Here is a 20,556-nt window from a genome sequence, read left to right as displayed (position 1 = left end):
GGCTCCTAATAAACAAGACAAACAATCTGCTTCTCAAGCAGTTTCGTTTAATTTCTATTTACATTTTCCATTTTCTATTTGTTAATGTTGCCCAACAATTATGAAAGAAATTTTAAACTTGATGTTCTGTACTTTATGACCTGAGGTATCATTTTTCTTTTCCTTTTACAGAATACCTAATGACCATTCATCTGCAGTGTAACTGCTCATCTAAATCCAGTTTGAAAGAAAACTGAAAGGTGGACAGTGACTAAGTGAGTCAGCGATCATATGTACTCGTGTATAATAAAATAAGGCATGGGTGAATATCACATCCAACAAATAGATAAATGCTAATATGATTGTTGTTTTATGTGATGAAAAACAAACAAAATTATAATCTCTTTAAAGGACAACAATCAGACCTGTAAATATAATAAAGGCTTGCTGGAGAGCTGCCTGTTATACTGCTTATTGTTCCAATTTCACTTCCTGTGTACTGCCAATACTAATGCAGGTCCAGGAATCATAAGGGGGCGTGTGTGGCTTCCAGCTAGAAAGAATGTGGTAAAAACAAACACATTTTTTAATACATTTGAACAGGTTACAGTAATGGCGGTAGCTTTCCTCTGTGTTCCGTCTGCTGTAAACGTGCTTTTCTCTGCAAACAATGCTCCTTTTTCCTTTAAAACACCCTTCTCTGTTGTGTCAACTCCCTTCACATCCTTCAAGGCCTCGTCAGCTTTTCTTCATCTCATGGAATTGTACCAGATGAGAATATTTACATGATGTGGCCACGGCGGATCTCACTCCCAAAATAAGAAGACCTTGCATGGGTAAAGCCACAATGTGCCGGTCGAATTTCATATTTCATTCTACAAACTGATGCTACACTCTTTGGCCTTACTGCAGTGTTGAACAGATTTGGAGATAAAACCCTTGACATTAAAACAGAGCACAGACTTTAGGATTTACATTTTTTTTTAAAAGCGATTGTCTTCCTTCATACATGCTGGAAGCTGACAAAATAAACGAATATTCGCATGGGAAATGATGATGGGAGGGTGAAAGAGTCACATGCAATTTAAAGGCATTCAAATCTGACAGCACCATCACAAAGACAGAGTGCTACACATTAGGTGAAAATCACAGGAGTTCATTTTATTTTTGACTGGCTGCAGTCTTTTAACTGGGAACTGAGGAAACAAACAGCCGGCACTCATGAAGCGCTCCTTTGAATGTTTGTTCAGTTAATTTATCATTTCAAGTTTTTTTTTTTTCTATTACTGATAAAGAAATAAAATTCTATGTTTTCTGTCTGGTCTTTAAAGTCATTATGGTTGATGTTTCAAAGTCTATTAATACAAAAGTGTTTTTCGTGAAGCGTGCAATTCGTTATTTCTGAGAAAAGGAATAGTTGGTTTTGTGTTGTGCTGATCTTGTTAGAGTTTTCTAGTGTTCACTGCAGCCCATTTCACAGATCCCAACATGGCTGAGAGCTCCTCGTGTGACCCTGACACTGGTGTTGAAATATTAATTGGTTTGCACTTGTTAACTTAACATTTGTTTTAATGCCCCTTCCTGGTCGTTATTTTTGTTTTGTAAGAAAATTAGATTGTGGCTTACTTTGTTTTAGTCCAAATGCAGGTTAGTTTCATCTTTGCTGTTTTTCAATGAAATGCACCTCTGCTTATAGGCTTTAGTCACAACTGCTCTTTTGGGTGGATATGGGCTGTATGTGGGTGAAAAACGGGCATGCAGGTGGCCCACATGAAATATGAAATTCGTAGATGGCTCAGTGAGCCTGTAGAGGGAAAATGTGCATGCAATTTTTTCTACGGGTACGCTGCAGGGAAGTGGTAGGGGTGGAGTAGGTGAGACGCAGGACTATCACACAGATTTTTCAATGCCCTTAAAAGCTACGCAATGAGCAAAGGGCCTATTTGTGCTGTTTAACTGTTAAGTGAAAGCTCCTTGAATGTTAGAATTTAAAAAATTAGACAAAGTCTAGTTTGCGCGAACATCCTATGGGTACTTTGATGTCATGTGAACATACTGCGCGTGCATTTACCAATGACTGGAGTGTTCCATAAGTGGTTGAAAGTCCCGTTAGCCTTACATTCATCTCGTAATACACCTATGACAGGAATCACAGTGGTAGGTTCCATTTTCATGATACCCCTTAAGTTGGCCGTACGAATCTCAAGGGAACCGCTATATGCAGCTGTTCCTTTCTACGACCCTCCAAGGGTCCAGACAATCCAAAAACCTGCAACACCCGTACATGTCAACCACCGTATGAGTGCACGAGACTGCTATAGATTTAGAAAAAAATCTGTTGAGGTAAGGTCCAGAAGTCATTTTTAATCAACCATCTAAGTATCAACCGTAAGGCCATGTCTCACTGCCGCTACTTACATTACTCCCATGTTTCACGTTAGAAAATTGGTTATGTGTGGATATAAGCGGAAAAGGTTGTGGTCTTTATATACATGACATTTTCACAGATGTATCAGAAATGAAACACGTTAAAATCCGCAGAAAACATACGAACAGACCATGCAAAGATCAGATAAACTCGAGTGTCATTGAACTTCTTCACTTCCAAGCGCTACGGACAGCAACCGTCCTTGTGATGCTTTGTTTTTATTAAACAGTTGGATTTTCCTGATCCGCACCAGATCTAAGTCAACTGCTAGACGTTCAGGGGACAGGGGAACGTCGGCAGATGAGGAGATTCGTGAGAAGGACCCGGAGCGCATTCAAAGTCGAATTCTATTGCTACCCGCATTCTGCGCATCTCCGGACACTGGCAGATATATATATATATATATATATATATATATATATATATATATATATATATATATGAATGAGGGACACATAAATACTTCTGAATTACGCATATCACGCATGTATCAAAAAAGACCAAAATTACATGGATCATGCACAAAATATACGTAGTGGCAGTGTGACATGTCTTTAATGCTCAAACATCACTAGAAAAGAGGATGATGATGAGATGACCGAGATGTTTGACTCCCATGGTTGGTATAAAATGAGGTGCAATTTTTTTAATACAATTTTTCAGCAGCATCCATTTGGCATCCTATTTTTGCTGAATCCCTTATGTCATGGAACTGGACAGGGACTATGTTGAGCTTCAAAACCTTTTTTATTAAACAACTTTCCTACCAAAGTATAGTCTGGTAGCAGTCTTCTCGTATCCCCAAAAGGAATTTTTTAAACTGCCTCTGCATCTCATTGATATTTTAGCTGTTACTGGAGCTGTGAGGTTATCTTGGCCTTTTTTAAAAAATGTTAATCAGATCTCGTTTAAAATTCACCAAACACTGTTGGATTTGGACCAGAACTTCCATCTACGTTTCTTCAATATTGCATGCCAAAGATGCTGGTAATACCCCAATGGATAGGGCAGGGGGCTAAAGATAAACTAAAGGGAGCTTATTTGACTCCAAAGTCTCAGGGAATGCATGTTTCTGCATAAATGATGCTACAACAGAACCGTTTTTCAGTACAATAAAATCATTTTGCTTTTATGCTTTTAGCTGACAAGAGTCTGGATGTTTTTCTTGTTTAGAAAAGAAAACATCCATTTTTATAAGGTTTCCCAAAAGTCAATCCTCAAGCCAGTGTGATGCTATCAGACACCAGTGACTTTCCTTGATGCCGGGTCCTCTGAGGGATCACAGATCAGAAATGTCAGGCTAAGCCCTGCACTGAGTTTAAAAGCATGAATTTAGATAGAAAAAGTAATTGCAGCAGCAACCACTGTAGCCCACAGCAACATTCTCTGAAGAGAAAAGAGGAAGAAAAAAGGCTCTGTTGGAAGAAATATGCTAATTTGTTTGAAAACTATTCTTAGTTTTTGTCAGGTGCACATGTTGACAAGCCAGGGATCCTCACCTCATATTCCCACTCCCCAAAGAGACACCCGCTTAGATAGGCTGTTCCATCAGATGACGATTCCAAAGTGAAATGTTGGAAGAGAGATCTCCATCTGCTGTCTTCCACGTCACTTCTGAACTAAACCCTTCTTGGAGTTCTGTTAGTTACAGTTTTAAAATGACTGCAAAGTTCTTTAAATTCAAATATATGGCTTATTGTTGACTAAATATAATGAACAGAGTTAGATTAAACAACTTAATTAAAAGTCTGGCTTTTGCAGGTGCTAGTGGCTGCCACAGATGATGCAACCTCCAGCAATTTCTACAGCAAGACAATACCTGCACTGCTGTGCTTGGGGATTTGTTTTAGATTTTTATTAAGCGATTTAGAAAAAAAAAAAAAAAGAAGAAAGAAAAACTGTGTTTATTAAGTCATTAGATGAAACACTAAGTGGATGATTAGGTTGCAAATCCAGATGTGTATAAAGTGTGTTTGAATGGAACGCCGTGACGGAATCAAACTCCTCGGTTTTGCTTGACTGGCTCCTCCCATGAGGGGTCGGGAGATTTGGATTTAATAGTAATGCTGAAAGAACGGCACCATCTGTCTAAGGACTCCATCTCTGAGCACATCTCTGGTGCTTTGTGCGCCTTTCTCTCAGGCAAATAGACACACATCCTTTCCTGTACACGGGTAGCAGTAGAAGATCAAAACAGTGAATGGTACAGATGCCTGTGAGCCATATGATTGAACATAATTACATCTTTGTATGTACATTTTTGCTTGGACTGTTTTCCAAAATCGCCAAAGATGATATTTTGTGAGACTAAAGAAACGTGTTTATACCTGAGTTTAAGTACGTTAGAGTGCAAGGACAGATGTTATTACGTCTCCCTAATGATTTGGCTTGCAAACACACTGCAAATATAAATAGTTTACATGTGTCTGTGTGCGGGGGGTCTGATGGGAATCTCCGCTGCGTTGTGTGGGGGTCCATCTCACAATTGTCAGTTAGTTGACACAGTTTCTCTCCCATGTCAAAAAGGTTCGTCCTGCTCTCTCCACTCATGGCCGTCTTACACTAGGTTCAGGCTGGACGCGGAAGCGCCGCGAATAGGAGTGCGCGCGGCATCCGCTCTCTTCTGCAATCCGCACCAGATCCGCACTTTTCCGCGACGGTCGACAGGCGCTTCTGCTAGAGCTTTATTTTGTTTTTGCCATCATGGGTAACTTAATAACCCAAAAATATTACCCCATGTTTCTGCTAAGATGAAGCAAGTAGTTAGTAAGCTTACACTTCTTTAATTTATCTGTTGTTGAGACACACAGAGGGAAGTGTGACTGTTTTTTTTGTGTGTGTGTGTGTGTTGTGGTTATGTTTATTTCCATCTCTACACTCTGGTTAGATACAAAAACATGATCGTATTTGTCAATCGCAGTGTTTAATTGTGAAAAATTAGTTATATCTTGAAAAAAAACCAGATTTTCTCATGTATATTGATGGAACTTCCTGCCAGAATTGATGTGGATTGCTTGCACACAAAATAGACCAGACGCCAAAACGATCCGCTGCACAGCGTGAGCCTTCCGCTGGGGACCGCAGTGCTCTGCGCCTGATGTGAACCACACCGTAGATTAACAAGGACACGGAATGGAAGCGGCCTCATTCCGCGTCCAGTGTGAACCAGGCGTTGTGCGGGGCTGCTTTGTCTCCTTCTATTTCCTAATCATTTTGTCTAAAAATGTTGTCATTTCTAAACATTCAAAACTTTTTCTATAAGGCTCCATGACCTCTCTTTCTCAGTGAGTCTTTGTAAAAAACATGTTTTTGTGTCATAAATGGTGTTATGTCTTTGTACTTCTAAAATGTAACTTTTGTTGCCGATGGCAAAAATGTTAATATCTGCAGTGGGTATGTGCATTATCACGTGGGAATGTCACCTTAAATATAAAAAAAAACTTGATTAAATTGTATTTTAAAGGTACTACAGAACACTCTGTGCTCCTCCAATTATTCACATTTCATTACTTGCAGTTTTACGTATTCTCAGATTTTTTATTTTCAGTCACCTGACTCACTCAGTTTGTCACATAAACTCAGACAACTCAAGACACATGTATGAAACTTTTGCGACTGATTCCCAGGAGGGGAGTGCACGTCGGCCTGTCACCAGACCGAGCCAAAAACTGGACCCACCAGTTTTTGTTTCGCTACCAAATGAAAAGTGAGCGCCTGAATGGAGAAATGGCATCAGCTGACTCAGAAGTGGCTTGAAAATATCCTGATAATCATGGAGGATAATTATCATGATGTCGTCTTGTACTTAATTGATGAAAGAGGAAGCGCGCTTCTGTTTTTGAGGCACAGAGTGACAGTCTCCATGTAAACTACGCAGTCTGTTGTATTGGATAGTAAAAAAAATAAAAAAAAACTCTTTGTGTTGACCAAATGTTCTCTAATAAAGGTTTAAAAAGCATGATCAGAAGTGTTTTTGATGAGTACAGATCAGTGATGGACATTCATTGGCCACGGAGGTGGGGTTCTCTGTATTCGTGGATTCAGCAGATTTGCGAACAAGGGGAAACACTGTTTTATAGTGAAACCTGGGCTTATTTCCCATTTCTCTTGCATTGTGCGTTAAAATTGACATGCAATCGACATGCACTGCAGACGGACCAGTGTAAATCAGCACATCACATCTACTAAACCAGCAAAGACTAGTTTGACACACAGATTTGGTACACACAGTGATTTGAAACTAATCCATACTGGAGGACGTCCCAGTGGGTGTAGTTATCTATGTGAGAGAACAAAGAAAGCTGTAAGCTCGTGGCCATTTCCAGTCTGATCCTTGTGAGAGACGTTGGTGTGTTCCAGGGCGCTGACGGTAAGCTAAGTCTCTGTATAGTGTTCCCTCTGTATATTGAAGCTAATCTTTCACTGTCTTGCAGATTTTTTTTCATGATTGTTTATACTGCAGATTGTGTTCTGTGTACTGATAGGCTGTAAACTTTTGTGAATCTGTGAACTTGAGGGTGTCAGGGGCTGTAAACACATTGCAGTTAGGGGTGAGGGTAGGGGGTGGGGGGTTGTCATTCCACACCAATGCCAATTGCTAATGAACCACAGCCACTCCACAGAAACTATGTACTAGAACAGGGGTCGGCAACCTTTGACAGTAGAAGAGCCATTTGGGTCCATTATCTACTGATCAAAACCTAGAAGGAGCCGCATGGACTTACTTTAGCCTTTAAGAATTTAAAATTTGCCTTCATAAATTTCTTATTGCTTTTTTCTTTTAAATAAATGTGAATTATGTAAAGTATTTTTGGTATGAACAAAAGCAAAAATATAAAAAGAAACTAACATATCTCAAAATTGGATTTTTTATTTTTACCTTTTACCTTTAGTAGAGGCCAAATTACAGAAAAAGCTAGCTTGTTGCTTAACTACTAGCTGAAATCCAAATTAGCATAAAATTCCTCAGTAAATTAAATGGGCCATAAATGTTAACATGTTGCTAAAATAAAAGCTAAACTCTAAATTAAATTAAAAACCCCAGTAGATAGCAGATTAGCAAAAAATGTTAGCATATTGCTAAAGTATTAGCTAAACTCCTAATTAGTATAAAAAACTCTTTGGGGGCCAGTTAGCCAAAAAAGCTAGCTTGTTGCTCAATTACTAGCTGAACTCCATAAGAGTCCAACATTATTCAGTAAACTAAATTAGCCAAAAATGTTATGTTGCTAAAATAGAAGCTAAACTCTAAATTAGCCTAAAAACCCAGTAGAAGACAAACTAGCAAAGAATGTTAGCATGTTGCTAAAATAGAATAGTTGCAGACCCCTGTACTAGAACATATAAGTCAAAGTCAAGGCTCGGGGGCCAGATCTGGCTCCTCCAGGTAATTCTATCCAGCCCTCCATTTATTTTTATTGTTTTAATGGCCAATTTTATCTTGCGCTCATTTCTAAGTTGTATAACTTTATATAATATATTTCTATGGAGAATAAAATATTGAAAATTATTTATTACGTTGATTTATTTCTGGAATAATATTCCTGCCTGTTTTATTTAAATTTATGTTAAAAAGTTTCGTTTTCAAAGTTTTAAAATCGTATTTTTAGTGTATTAAATACATTTTTATCCTGTTTGGCCTGCGACCTACGGTGTGGTTTGGTTTTTAACCCTCTGTGCTAATGAGTTTGACACCCCTGTACATTTTTTTGTATTTTTGGCTTTTTTTTTGGATGAAATCATGATTTAAAGACCAATGCGCTTTCAAAATAGATCAAAAGATGAACAGAGTAGGACTTTTAAAAACCGTTAAACTTATAGTTAGTTTTTTTTCTAATTTTGCGTATATCACAAATAGAAGCAACATCATAAAACGGCTGCCTGGTTTCTCGTGATCGTTCCATCCTATACGTACGTACACATCAACATCAAAGCTCAGACAAACTGCCTCGCTAACACTTTAGCTTCAGCCGGGTGTTATCAGGGTTAAACACAAAGAAGGCTCCCTTGCTTTAAGACTCTTCACTTCATCTTCAAACAGGCTCTGGGAGGTAAAACTGAAACATTTATGAGAAATCAGTTTTTCTTGGATCAAAAGATTCAAGAAACAAACAAGTAAGTCTAATGCGTTCACAGCCGCGTGCGTCCACACATTAAAACTGACAGAATCCAAACGATGCTACTCGGTTTGACTTTGGCATTCAATGTTTCCTGCAGTGTTTCAGCTAAAGTAAAAATAATAAAACATAAAAAAATGTGTACAATGTTTCCCAATGAATATTTAATTACCGTGTGTTCACAGCAATCCAGTTTTGCGTGACGTTGCGACACAATTAGAGCAAAAATCAGACCCAACCTGCAGTCTCTGACTGTCACGCACGGATGTGAGTCACATGGGCTTCTTTCAGACGCTGTGAGGAGTTCATGAACTCATTGTATATTTAAACGCTGCTCTCTGCGTATTCAGGATTACAAGGAAATAACAAGTTTTCTCTCAGATGCCACACGCCCTGCTGCTTTGACCTGCATGTCCGTGCAGCCTTGTTAGAAGATCAAAATATTATTCTCGCAATCATTTTAGGCTCAGTATTCAGAGAGTCTGCAGCAAGGGAATCTGACTCAACGCTGCCATGGTTACATGGAGCACATGAAGTCAGTGAAGCTGAAGGCCAAAAACATGTCCAGGGCCACAAAGCTGAAGGCTTAAATCTGTCTGAAAACTGCAGACAAATGAGGGGGTTCTAAACTGTGTTTGACGGAAGTCTACAGTGAAGAGTGTCCCAATTAGAACAACTTAATCAGAAATGTTTTTTTTGTGGGAAACATTAAGCAAAACAAAATCCGGAAAGGTTTTTTTTTTTTTTAGTTTATAAGCACTTTTTTCAAAATAAGTCAAATAATTATACCTTCAAGTGTTGCACGATCACAGAGATTTAAGCCAAACAAACACAAGACAACATTTGTTTCTGGTCTAACAGTAGTTTAGAGGGTACTTCAGTAAAAACCTGCATTTTGCAGTCAAATTAGATGAAGTAATTGCAGTCGCACAAAGCAACGCAGCTCATTTTAGTGATTTGCACTGATTAGACTTGGTAAGGTTCATGGTGTAAGTAATGTGTGCATACAGAAAGGTTCAATTATCACTGAGTTAGTCAAAATGAATTTGACAACGTGCTAGCTATCAGTCAGGGGTAAACACTTTAGTGTTGTGACAGTCTTGTAGAAACTCATTGACTTTAATTAGCAAATTATGCTTAGAAGGGAACCAAAGTAGAAATTACATATTTAGGTGTTTTTGTTGTTCATTTGATAAAACTTTTTTAATTTAAATAAAACCCCAATCAAACAACTGTACTGACCACAGAAGTGTTCAGGAAAACACACAACATAAACAGATTAGTCTCTGAAATGACAAAAATATGTCTTAAGGAGGGTAAAACGGCTAAAGCAAGGGGAGAATAGGATAAGGGTGAATGTTAATTGCTCCCCTACCTCCCTGCTCCCCCCTATTGCTCCAATTGTAGGGGCATTTGAAGCTGTAGTGTTGTCCAAAAGTTTATTTAAGAAAAAGTCGTATAGCGACTTAGGCTAGCTATCCCTCTACTGCACATGTCAAAGTCAAGGGTATTGTTGTTTTATTGTAATTAAATGGCCCAATTTTATCTGGTGCTTATTTCTAACTTGTGTAATTTTGACAAAATATATTTTTATGGAAGGTAAAATATTGAAAGTTGTTTAAGGTTTCAGTTGATTTATTCTGGAATAATATTCCTGCCTGTTTTAATTCATAGTAACATTAAAAAGTTACATTTTTAAAAAATGTGTGTTCTATAAATGTTTATCCTGTTCGGCCTCAACCTATCATGTGTTTTGGATTTTGGCCTCCTGAAACCAATGAAACCAATATTGTTATGCATTTTCTGATCGCTGGCAGCTTGACATCAATGTAGATGATCGGTGACTATTGATGACATCATCGAGTGGTAGTAATGTCTGAATTGAAGACCATTTTTTCCATGTTTCTTACTTATCTGAAATTAAAATTTCACCTTCCTCCTATCCATAAGTTACAAGTTATGTTTTCTTTCCATCACCGTGGCAACAAATTATTAAATGAGTCTAAGTTCTTGACATGAAGATACAATAAAAATAACCTAAAAAAGATTTTGATAAGAAGGTATAAAAATGGGGTTTGATAATGAAAATATAGGTTTTCCCATTCAATACAAATACATATATATATATATATTTTGAATTGTTATGTTACAGTTGTTTGGTTTTATGTTTTAGATTCTTCAATCTAGTACTCTATTTGTTTACTTATTATATATATATATATTTTTTTTTCGACAGAGGTGTGTGACTGTCTTGAATAGTGTGACACTCCATCCCATGATTTGTTTTTCTAGATATTTTTCTGTGTTTAAATAAATCAAATCATATCTCACCACTTGGAGGGATAATTGTAGGGATAGAGGGACGCCGTGATGGTAGGAAAGGAATTCTGATTCAGCTTAAAACTTTATTGATCCTACAAAGGTGAAATTACTGTGTTCCATAGCTCTAGTAAAAACAGCAGATAGATAATAAATATCACTAAAATACACTCAAGAATCTATTTGTAATAATAATTACTGTCCAGTGTCTATGAGGCACTTTAGAGTCTGAAAGTCTGCAGGCAAATAGCATCTATTCCTGCAGCGAGGTGTTCAACTCTTTTAGTTTGATCACAATGTGACTTTCAACAATGCCCCCTTACCTCTGCTGTACATTTTCAAAGTGATTTAAACTTTCAAAAAAGTGGGCTAAGTTTAAGCAAAAGTGCGTTCCTCCAAAAAAAAAACACCGTCAAAGAAAAGCATCGAGGGAACACTGAGGACCTGAAAGTGTAGTACTTTACAGTCCTCACCAGCATTGTTCAGCTGCTACACAACTCAACCAAAATACTGTAATTGTTCGCTGCTTACCACTTTCAGGGGCAATCATCACCTCAGCCATGGCCTAGTCCTTTCTGTCTTCTTTTGTTATTGTCGTCCTGGTTTTGGGTCTTTTATCTGCAAAAACAGAAGCGGGAGGACGTCAGGATAAAAAGACATGTCTCCAGCACAGGTCTCTGAGCCGCGAGTCAATATCTAAAACAGTTAGAAAGTCAATGGATATAGAGGGACAAAAAAAAACAGAGCCCATGAAAAATGGTCATGAGTGTTTTTCGTTCAAACACTTTATGAATTACTTGGCCTGTGAAGTGCTATTTGTATGCAAAAAGGTTATTTCTGTGAGGCAAAGAAAGAGCGCGATAAATCATAAAAGTCAACTGAAGATAGAGTGGGAAGCCTTTATGACTTCCATTCTGTGTCATTAAAGCTGCTGCAGATGCATCATATCCTTCAATATCTGTGCGAAATATAGACGCAAAGTCACGGCAATCAGCAATATTTACAGGTAAAGACCAACGAAGTAAACAATCCATACGGCTAGATTGGAAGTTTATGTCTTGCATACCATAGGAGCAGAGAATGCACTGTCCAGACATTCTGCTTCCTGTTTTGGTAGCTTTATAGAGACACCATGAGCCAAAGGAGAAACATTAGGTTTCCCTCACTCCCCTAATAGTATTTGAATTTATCCACAAATCCGCTGCATAGAGGAAAACCTCAAGATGTTTAGCAAGAAAACTGAATTCATATCTAGAGTAAAAGAACAGTTCTTCTTGAAAACTGTTCATCCACTACAGTGTTCTTAGTGGTCATTTAATTATGATTTTGCCATTTTTAGCCAAAATCAAGAAACTAAGACATAGTTTCTGCAGGGCTGCAGTAGTTTATTGGAATTTCACCTCTAAATTGTAGGCATGACCATTGGAGCTGAGTAAGCCCACCCTTACTTCCCATCATTCCCTTGTTTACACTCTCACCTGCTGGCCTACAACCCCAACCTAACATTTATGGTGCAACAAAAATGGTGAGCAATATTGAAGCTATACATTTGTACAGTTCTGATACAGGTCAATAATCTGGTACAGTTCACATACTGTAAAATGTATTATAAGTGAAATAATAATGACATTGTTAATTGCATACAGTGTTACATGGTTTCTTAAACGGAGAAAATTCAACAATTGTTCTGCCTCTCCTGGAGGGCGTTTCAGTTTTGCCACTAGGTGTCGATTCCGCTATAGCCTTACACCTTATTACAAAAGAAGGAGAAAGTTTAAGAAAAAACGGTAATTTAGACCACAAATATTTACTTTATGAAATATTTCCTTGAAAGAGTTTGGAAAATAATTCCCGTGAGTTTATAAAGATGTTCATTTGGTCACCAATGTATGTTTACATGGACTAAGCGTTAGCATTAGCCGTCCTACAGAAAATTCCATTATGTGTTAGCATTAAGGTAGCATACTTAAGCATTATGCAATAGAACCATCTCTTCTTTTATAGTTTGATTTTTGATATATTGATCTTAGGTCGATTCAGTTTGAATAATGAATTTAGTCAACCAAAACCTAGTTTTGAGCCACATACCAGCTCAGACAAGGAAAACAAAGACGTACAAAAATGTTACAAGAGCCTGTGAAAACACCAAAAGCACATTTCCTTTTTTTAAATCAGAGTGGGTCTTTAATTGCTTTAGCACTTCCTAGAGACAAAATGAATTCACATGAGTCAAAGGAGATTTATCCACAAAGCCACTCTTTAGACATCACCAAACTGAATCCATATTTAGGGTAAAATTACAGTTGAATTTTCTAAAAAACTGCTCCTCTGCTAAACAAAAGCTTTGGAAAAAAAAGCTTTATGGAGTTGGTTGGAGCCACGTGTCTCCACGGAGCTCTGTGTGTGCTGTGTCGAGTACTGGACTGAGCTGTTGAGAGGAAAGAGTCCAGGGGTGGTTTGCTTCACTTCTCAAGCACTGCAGCATATCAAAGCATTCAGGATAACGCTACACTTTGAACTCTGTCGAAACTGTTTGGCGAAGGCCTTTTCCTATTCCAGCACGAGCATGCCCAACAGCAAGGCCCATTAAAGGCAGGCTTGGATGAGTTTACTGTGGAATAATGTGACTAGCACACACAAAGTCTTGACCTCAATCCCATCAAACACCTTTTACGGGATAAACAGGGATTGCAGTTCAGAGATTTCTTGTCCAACATTTCTTTAATCCCCTAAGGAATGATTGGATAGTCCATTTTACAGAAACAAGACAAAATCTTTAAGGAACAGTCAAAGCTGTTCTAGAAGTGAAAATTGACTAAAATCCACGTTTCATTAGGTGTCAAAAATATTCATTCTTTATTGAGGCTTTTTCTAACTGACATTTCCTGAAAGTCACAGCAGAGGGATTAAAAACAAAGTTTGGCTCTGGACATCTGTGTTGAGATCATTCTTACACCTTGTGCTATTAGTACACCATTAGGAGTCCAAGGACAACAGCTGTGCTGTTTTTTGATCATCTATCCACTAAGTCCCTCATTAAAGCTGAAGCTCTATCCTCACAAACCCAGCAGAATATTGATGGGCAGTAAAAGAGTGGCTCTAGTGCTCTCATACCAATACCGTATGTCTGCTCTTTATCTGACAGATGGGAATAAAATCCTAGATACTTCATAAAAGATCAAAAAGTAAATAAATGATTCAATTCCACCTATAACCATGTTTTTTTTTATTTAAGACACATACTTGAAGATGATCTCAGCACAAACACAAAACCAGCAATTTAAGTTTTCCCACTCTGTTGTGTTTTTCTTGTCCCATTTAGTTTCATAGCAAACAACAAGAGGTTGAGAAGCTTTTGTATTGGACTTTATACACACACACACACACAGACTGGCCGAGTTATTAGGAACACCTTTCCAACCACTCATTTACGCAACTTTCTAATCACATGGCAGCTAATCAACACATGTATGCATGTAGACATGATCAAGACAATAGGCTGCAGTTCAATCTGAGTATCAGAAAGAACAAAGATAATTGAAGTGACTTTGAATGTGCCATGGTTGTTAGTACCACACAGGCTGGTCTGAGTGTTTCAGAAACTGATGATCTACTGGGATTTTCACCCACAACCATCTCTAGGGTTTACAGAGAATGGTCAGAAAAAGAGTAAATATCCAGTGAGTAGAAGTTCTGTGGGCGGAAATGTCTTGTTTGATGCCAAAGGTCAGAGGAGAATGTCCAGACTGGTTCCAGCTGATAGAAGGACAACAGTAACACGTCCAACTTTGAGATGGGGTACAGCAGCAGAGGAACACACCGGGGATCATTCCTGTCAGCTAAGAACAGAAAACTGAGGCTACAATTCACACAGGCTCACAAACGTTAGACAATAGAAGATTGGAAAAACATTGTCAGATAAGTCTCTATTTCTACTGCAACATTTGGATGGTAGGGTCTGAATTTGGCGTCAGTATGGTGAAAGCATAGATCCATCCTGCCTTATATCAATGGTTCAGGCTGCTGCTGGTGGTGTAATGATATGATATTTTCTTATCACACTTTGGCCCCTTAGTACCAATTGATCATGGCTACAACTCCACAGTCTACCTGAGTGTTGTTGCTGACCATGTCCATCCCTTTATGACCACAGTGTACCATCTTCTGATGCTACTTCCATCAGGATAATTATAACCAACAGATAAGACCAAGTTTAAAGAGACCCATTATGACACTAAAGATACCTCTATGGCTAAGAACATTGGAGGAAGTTAGAAAACATTTACTTACATAACTTCTTGAAAAAGAAGATAAGTAATGTAGTCATTATGCAAAATACAGACTTTGCTGTTGTAACATGTAAAATCATGGAGATAAAAAGCTACTCGTCACAGCATTATTATTCTGTCTCTATACTCTAATCGAGTACAGTTAGGCTCTTGCAGAACGGTCTTATTTCTCATAACATCATTTTCCTGTGTGTGCAGGATGGAGCTCAAAAAGCAGACTTGTGCAAATGCTGACCTGCAGTGTGAAGTCCAGCTAAAAACACACGAGAGATGGTGGAGAGAGTCACCAATATGAGCCGGCGGTTTGTTCATGACATTATGGACACAACTGCATTGATTATGACTGATTGTTAAATGTGCAATGCATCTTTCATGCCGTGTTTCTCCAATAAAAGTCATGGTTACATCAATTATCTAATGTGTTGTTGATTATAGCCTTTTTGTTTTTAAAGGTGCATAGATCCACCATCACCTCTTAGGGTTTGTCGATAAAAACGCACAGAAACAGGGAGGGATCTTGTTTGCAAAACTACAGAGTGCACCATCAACTAAAAAACAGACTAAACGGTCCGTGAGTTTAGTTTTTTAAAAGGTTTACTTTTAAATGAAGGCATATTTCAAACAGTTTATTGTTTATCTATAGACTAGAATCAGATATCATGATTGGGAATAAAACAATCCTCCTGTCTATACCACAATAAGAGCGTTTTCCTTTCAAGTTGGCTAATTAAAAAGAATAGAGTATCAAAAAGATCCTTCACAGCAAAAGAGAGATGAAATAGAATGAAGTAATCACGATGACTTCTATGTAGGCTGGAGAATTCTTTGTAATGTGTTGATTTGTTTGTGATCACATCGGACACAGTTGCCTTGCAAGTCAAATCACTATCAAATCGATGATAAATCTGTCACATAAGTTCAAATGAAACCATATCAGTACTCCATATGTTTATTCATTTTCTTGATCATATATTAAGATGCAATTCCAACTGGCTTCTATGGTCACCATTCTTAAGGTCCTCCTATGACAAATTTTTTATTAAAAAAAAACGTTCCTAGTAGTGTTTTAATTATGATAATGACGTTTTTAACCAAAATCCCACAACCTAAATGTCTTAAAATACATTTTTCCTGTTGATCTGAAGCCTCTGCATCCAGAATCTCCTCTGAGGGGGCGTGGCTTTAGGAGCTGAGCTGAACTAGACACACTAGCCGGAACAGATGAGGGTTTAGTGCATGTGCAGCAGAGCTGTTGAGATGAAAGAAGATCATTCATTCAAACAGAGTCTGTCCAAGACAGTTTGATTGACAGATTTAATACTCAAATACAAAAACAAAATGATCTCCTATCACATTTGTTCTCTTTCATAATAAAAATGCCACACATCCATGTTAAAAACTCAAAAAACAAGATTTTCAACAATATCCCAACACTTTTTCTTTCATCCCTACCATGGCACTCTCAACACTTTATTTTTCAGGAGCAGTTGTGAGGGAGGAGGAGGGGTATTTGACAATTTGGGGGCGGAGAGTCAATACTCCATCTAATCGGCCAACTCTAAATCCAGTCTGGTTGCTACGAGGTTCTTTTTCAGTCAACTTTACTAGCCAAACACAAACATGTTGGGACAAACTTCTAAAACTGGGATTTTTTTTTTTCTATGGATACTTTAGAAATCTGCATCCATCTCAGTTGAAAACCAACCGGCTGATGAGTTCCTTAAGGCCTCTACGACTGTTGGAGGTTTATCTATATTCTTAGATGGTGATCCTTAGAGATTCAGCTCTTACCTACATGCTGTAAAACATTCAAGTCAAAGGGACTTTCTAAACAAGCAGGTTTTAATTTTATGATGAGCAAGGCAATCAACTATATCTCTGGTTCCTCTGTGCTGTTGATACCTGGTGTGGATGGAAAGGGGAACAGAATAGGAGAGATCCTGAAGAAAAAGGTTTGATAAGATTGTCCTGGAGTTGAAGGTGTGCTGGTGAAAATTGTCAGTGGTTTTACCCCACAGGTAGGATGTGAGCTAGAGAAGAGAAATTCTGGAAGAAGATGGACGAGGAGATCTAGAGTCACTCTAGAGAGGGGATAGTGGTGGATGGAGCAGACTTGAATCTTAAATGTGTGTAAGGGTAGAGAGTTGATGAAAAGGTGATTTAGAACAGGGATGAAGAACGACAAGTGGGGGAGGACTGTGTCATAAGAATGAAAATGTCAGTAGTGAAGACATTTTTCCAGAAAAGAGAGTGAGTGTTACATATAAAAGTGAAGGGAGTAGTACACAAGTGGATTCTATCTTGTTCAGAAGCTGTAATCTGAAGGAAATCAGTAAATAAGTATTGGCTGGGGAGAATTTAGAAAGACCGCATAGGATAGTGATGAGGACAATGACTCTGGTAGTGAGGAAGATGAAGAGGACAAGGGCAAATCAGAAGACACAAGGGGTGGAAGCTGAAAAAAGAAGAGTGTTGTGTGGCTTTTAGGGAGTTGAAACAGATCTTGAGATTTGTCTAGTGGACGGCTAAAGTGAAAGTAAAGGTGTAGAAGACTGTGGTGAGAGCAGCCATGTTAGGTAGCAGAGATGTTGTCTTTATGAGTGATAGGATCAGAGATTAAACCATCCGAGGTACTGATTGATTGTACATTTATCAAGTTATTTTGTTTTCCATTGTTTTCACGCCTGTAAAGACATTTTTAGTAGTTAAAACAATTGTTTGACTGATCTAAAAGTTTGGTCCTTGGAACTTTTTTGTGCTACTCGCAATGACAACATTGATTTCAGTTTAAACAGAGTTTTAGTGGAAAGGAGCACAATTTGGAGTTCTTTATTTTTATTTAGTTATTTGGTCTGCTTAGGATTTCCCTGGAGTAAACAATAAGCCGTTTTAACTTACTGAAAAATAGGATCTTGTTTGCATGAAGGCAGTGAGCCCTTTTGAAAGAGCTGGGTTGAATGCTGTTTCCACAAATTAATAATCAATAAACAGCAATGTCTGAAACAATCCATTTCTCATTGATGGATTGGCCATAGCTTGCCATTATTGAAGCAAAAAATTACTTTAAGTCACAGAACTGAGCTTAATTAGCTTTTATTGATTGTGTGCTTAATAATGACTGGTGGAAATCACAACTGTGACCACTAACATTTATAATGTCTCGCATGTTCAGCTCAACACAATCCGTCCAGAGTGAGCCTTCAGCTGGGGCTCTGCTCTTTTTACTTTCACATTAAAGGAGTGTTTCCGTCGCTGGCTGCCTCCACTGCTGTCATCTGCTTTCCAAAGCAGAAACCCCAGTTTCCTGTTTGCTGTCTAACCACTATCACTCCAATGCACTCTGTTCACTGGACTTTGAATTGTCATTATTCCACCGTACAGGCGAAGGGTCTGCTGCTGGGTTTTCGTTTCAAACAAACATAGGTTGTTTGCTTAAAATGCCAGAGAAATGCTGTCTGATCGCTCTGTTTCTGCTGTACTGTTACTGTTCTTTGAGGTATCTTTTTTTTTTAGCTCGGCTTGTGTTTACTTACTTTACTTTGCTTTAACTTTACAAGAAAATGGGATTATTTGAAATCAGTTGATTAACTAGCTTTGATCTGACGTAAATAAGTGCTTGTGCTGAACGGAATGGAGAATTGGTACCTTGATAATAGAGAGAAGAAGATTCTGGACCTATTCACAGGGGATTATGGGTGCATTTTATATAAATGTCTAAGCTGCATGTGGAGGAGATATTCAGCTCTTGCATGATAATAACATGTTGGAAAAAGCACCAATACATTTGGTTGGCTATTGGTTTCCGTTTTTTTGTGTGAAACCCGTTCATGTGCTGATTTTGTTCATTTCTTTGGCTTCCGGAAAAGAAAGTCCGCCTGAGTTTTATAATTAAACACTTTTACGAACAAAGTTGATTTCTTTTTAATTTGATAAAAAGTCTGTTTGTGTTTTATTACTTTTGGAGAAGCCAGTTGGACTGACAGTGTTTTAATGACAATGTTTTATGGTGTGAAGTGTTTCGCTGCGGGACATGTCTCTTCAAGCCCTCGTCCCTCTGCCATATCTGTCACCCTTTTTTTCCTCTCACCTTCATAATAACACCAGAAAAATCTGGGCTGCAGAGGCGAGTGTTTTTGTGATTCATGACAAGGCAAAAAACGACAGTGATTGAACATTACATTACAGTCTATCAAGGCAAGTCCAAACACAACACAGAGCCAGTCTTCAAAGACATGAAATTGAACAGCGAGTCCACACTCAAGCCTCCGTCACTGCATCCATACGGGGGTGGACATGTACGGGTGGTGTGGGTGTTTGGGTTTGGAGGGTCACAGAGAGGAACGACTGCATATTAAAGGGAGCACACGTGTGTCTTGCAGTTTCTTTGAGACTCGTATGATTACCTTAGGCAATTTTTGTTATTAAAAAAAAATGATTATGAAGTTTTTAACCAAAATCCCACAACCTAAATGTCTTTAAAAAAACATTTTTCATGTTGATCTGAAGACTTTTGTTTCCAAAATCTCCACTGAGGGGGCGTGGCTTTTGGAGCAGAGCAGTCCCGCTCCTGAATTTGGGTTTGCATTCATGACCTTCTTTTTTTAATAACAAATATGAATTATTTCTATTTTTTGGCACAAACAAAAGGCAAAATATGAAAGGAACCTAGCATCTCTCAAAATGTGATTTTTTTTTTTTTTACTTCATTTCAAAATAAAACATGATCTGTGCCGAACAGGATCATCTCAGTGCAACTAGTGATAAATATTGTGCAGCACCAGATAATTTGTTCTTTTAACTCATAAAAGATCAAACTTTTTACCAAAGTTTTGCTTTCCATATAAAATCTGTTCATTCTGGAGGTAGAGTTGAACAAACAAAATGTCTTCAGGTCAACAGGATGTAAAAACCTTCATAGTTTATCATCTGTGTGCACCTTAGCCATCAATTTATAATTTTAACTCAATAAATAAATGCTAATTAAGTAATCCTTATTTTAAAAAAATGCTATTTTATTGTTATTTTCTTTTTTTGTTCTTTTTCCCTCTTTGTCCTCAGCAGTCTTACACTGCTGGGTTTTGTTATTTTAGTTTGGATCTTGGTAGTCTTAGTTTGCGGGCTTTGTTTATTTGTTTTCTTTAGGTAGTGTCAGGACAGGTCACGAGACCACCCAAAAATGACAGGCCCAGGAGTGGATGAAGTTCAGTTATTTATTGCTGAAGGATGATGAGATGGAAACAGGCAGGGTGCAGTAACGCCGCCAGACACCAGGGGGTGCTGAAGCCGCAGATGAGGGCGCCGTCGGAGAGCAGAGCAGAATGAGTGGAGAGGAAGAGTCTTTAGTTTGTGGAAGTTTGTAGCGGTCTTGAGTGGGGTAATCCGTGAAGAAGAGATCTTAGCAGCAACAGGATCTATGGACAGGCTT

General features: G+C 38.2%; 1 protein-coding gene across 2 annotated transcripts in view; it reads right to left on the bottom strand.

The window, feature by feature from the left end:
* lingo2 (leucine rich repeat and Ig domain containing 2) overlaps positions 1 to 20,556 on the bottom strand; it is a 302,849-nt gene that overhangs the window by 112,806 nt on the left and 169,487 nt on the right. For both annotated transcript variants that reach the window (XM_024283721.2, XM_024283722.2), the window contains one exon: positions 11,374 to 11,460. The gene's annotated coding sequence lies outside the window, so the exon portion shown is untranslated. The remainder of the gene's footprint in view (positions 1 to 11,373; positions 11,461 to 20,556) is intronic.

Source organism: Oryzias melastigma, linkage group LG10, assembly GCF_002922805.2.
Source record: "Oryzias melastigma strain HK-1 linkage group LG10, ASM292280v2, whole genome shotgun sequence".
In the NCBI taxonomy this organism is placed as follows: domain Eukaryota; kingdom Metazoa; phylum Chordata; class Actinopteri; order Beloniformes; family Adrianichthyidae; genus Oryzias; species Oryzias melastigma.
Note: the sequence above shows the minus strand (reverse complement) of the source record. Positions and strands in the feature narration are given on the sequence as shown.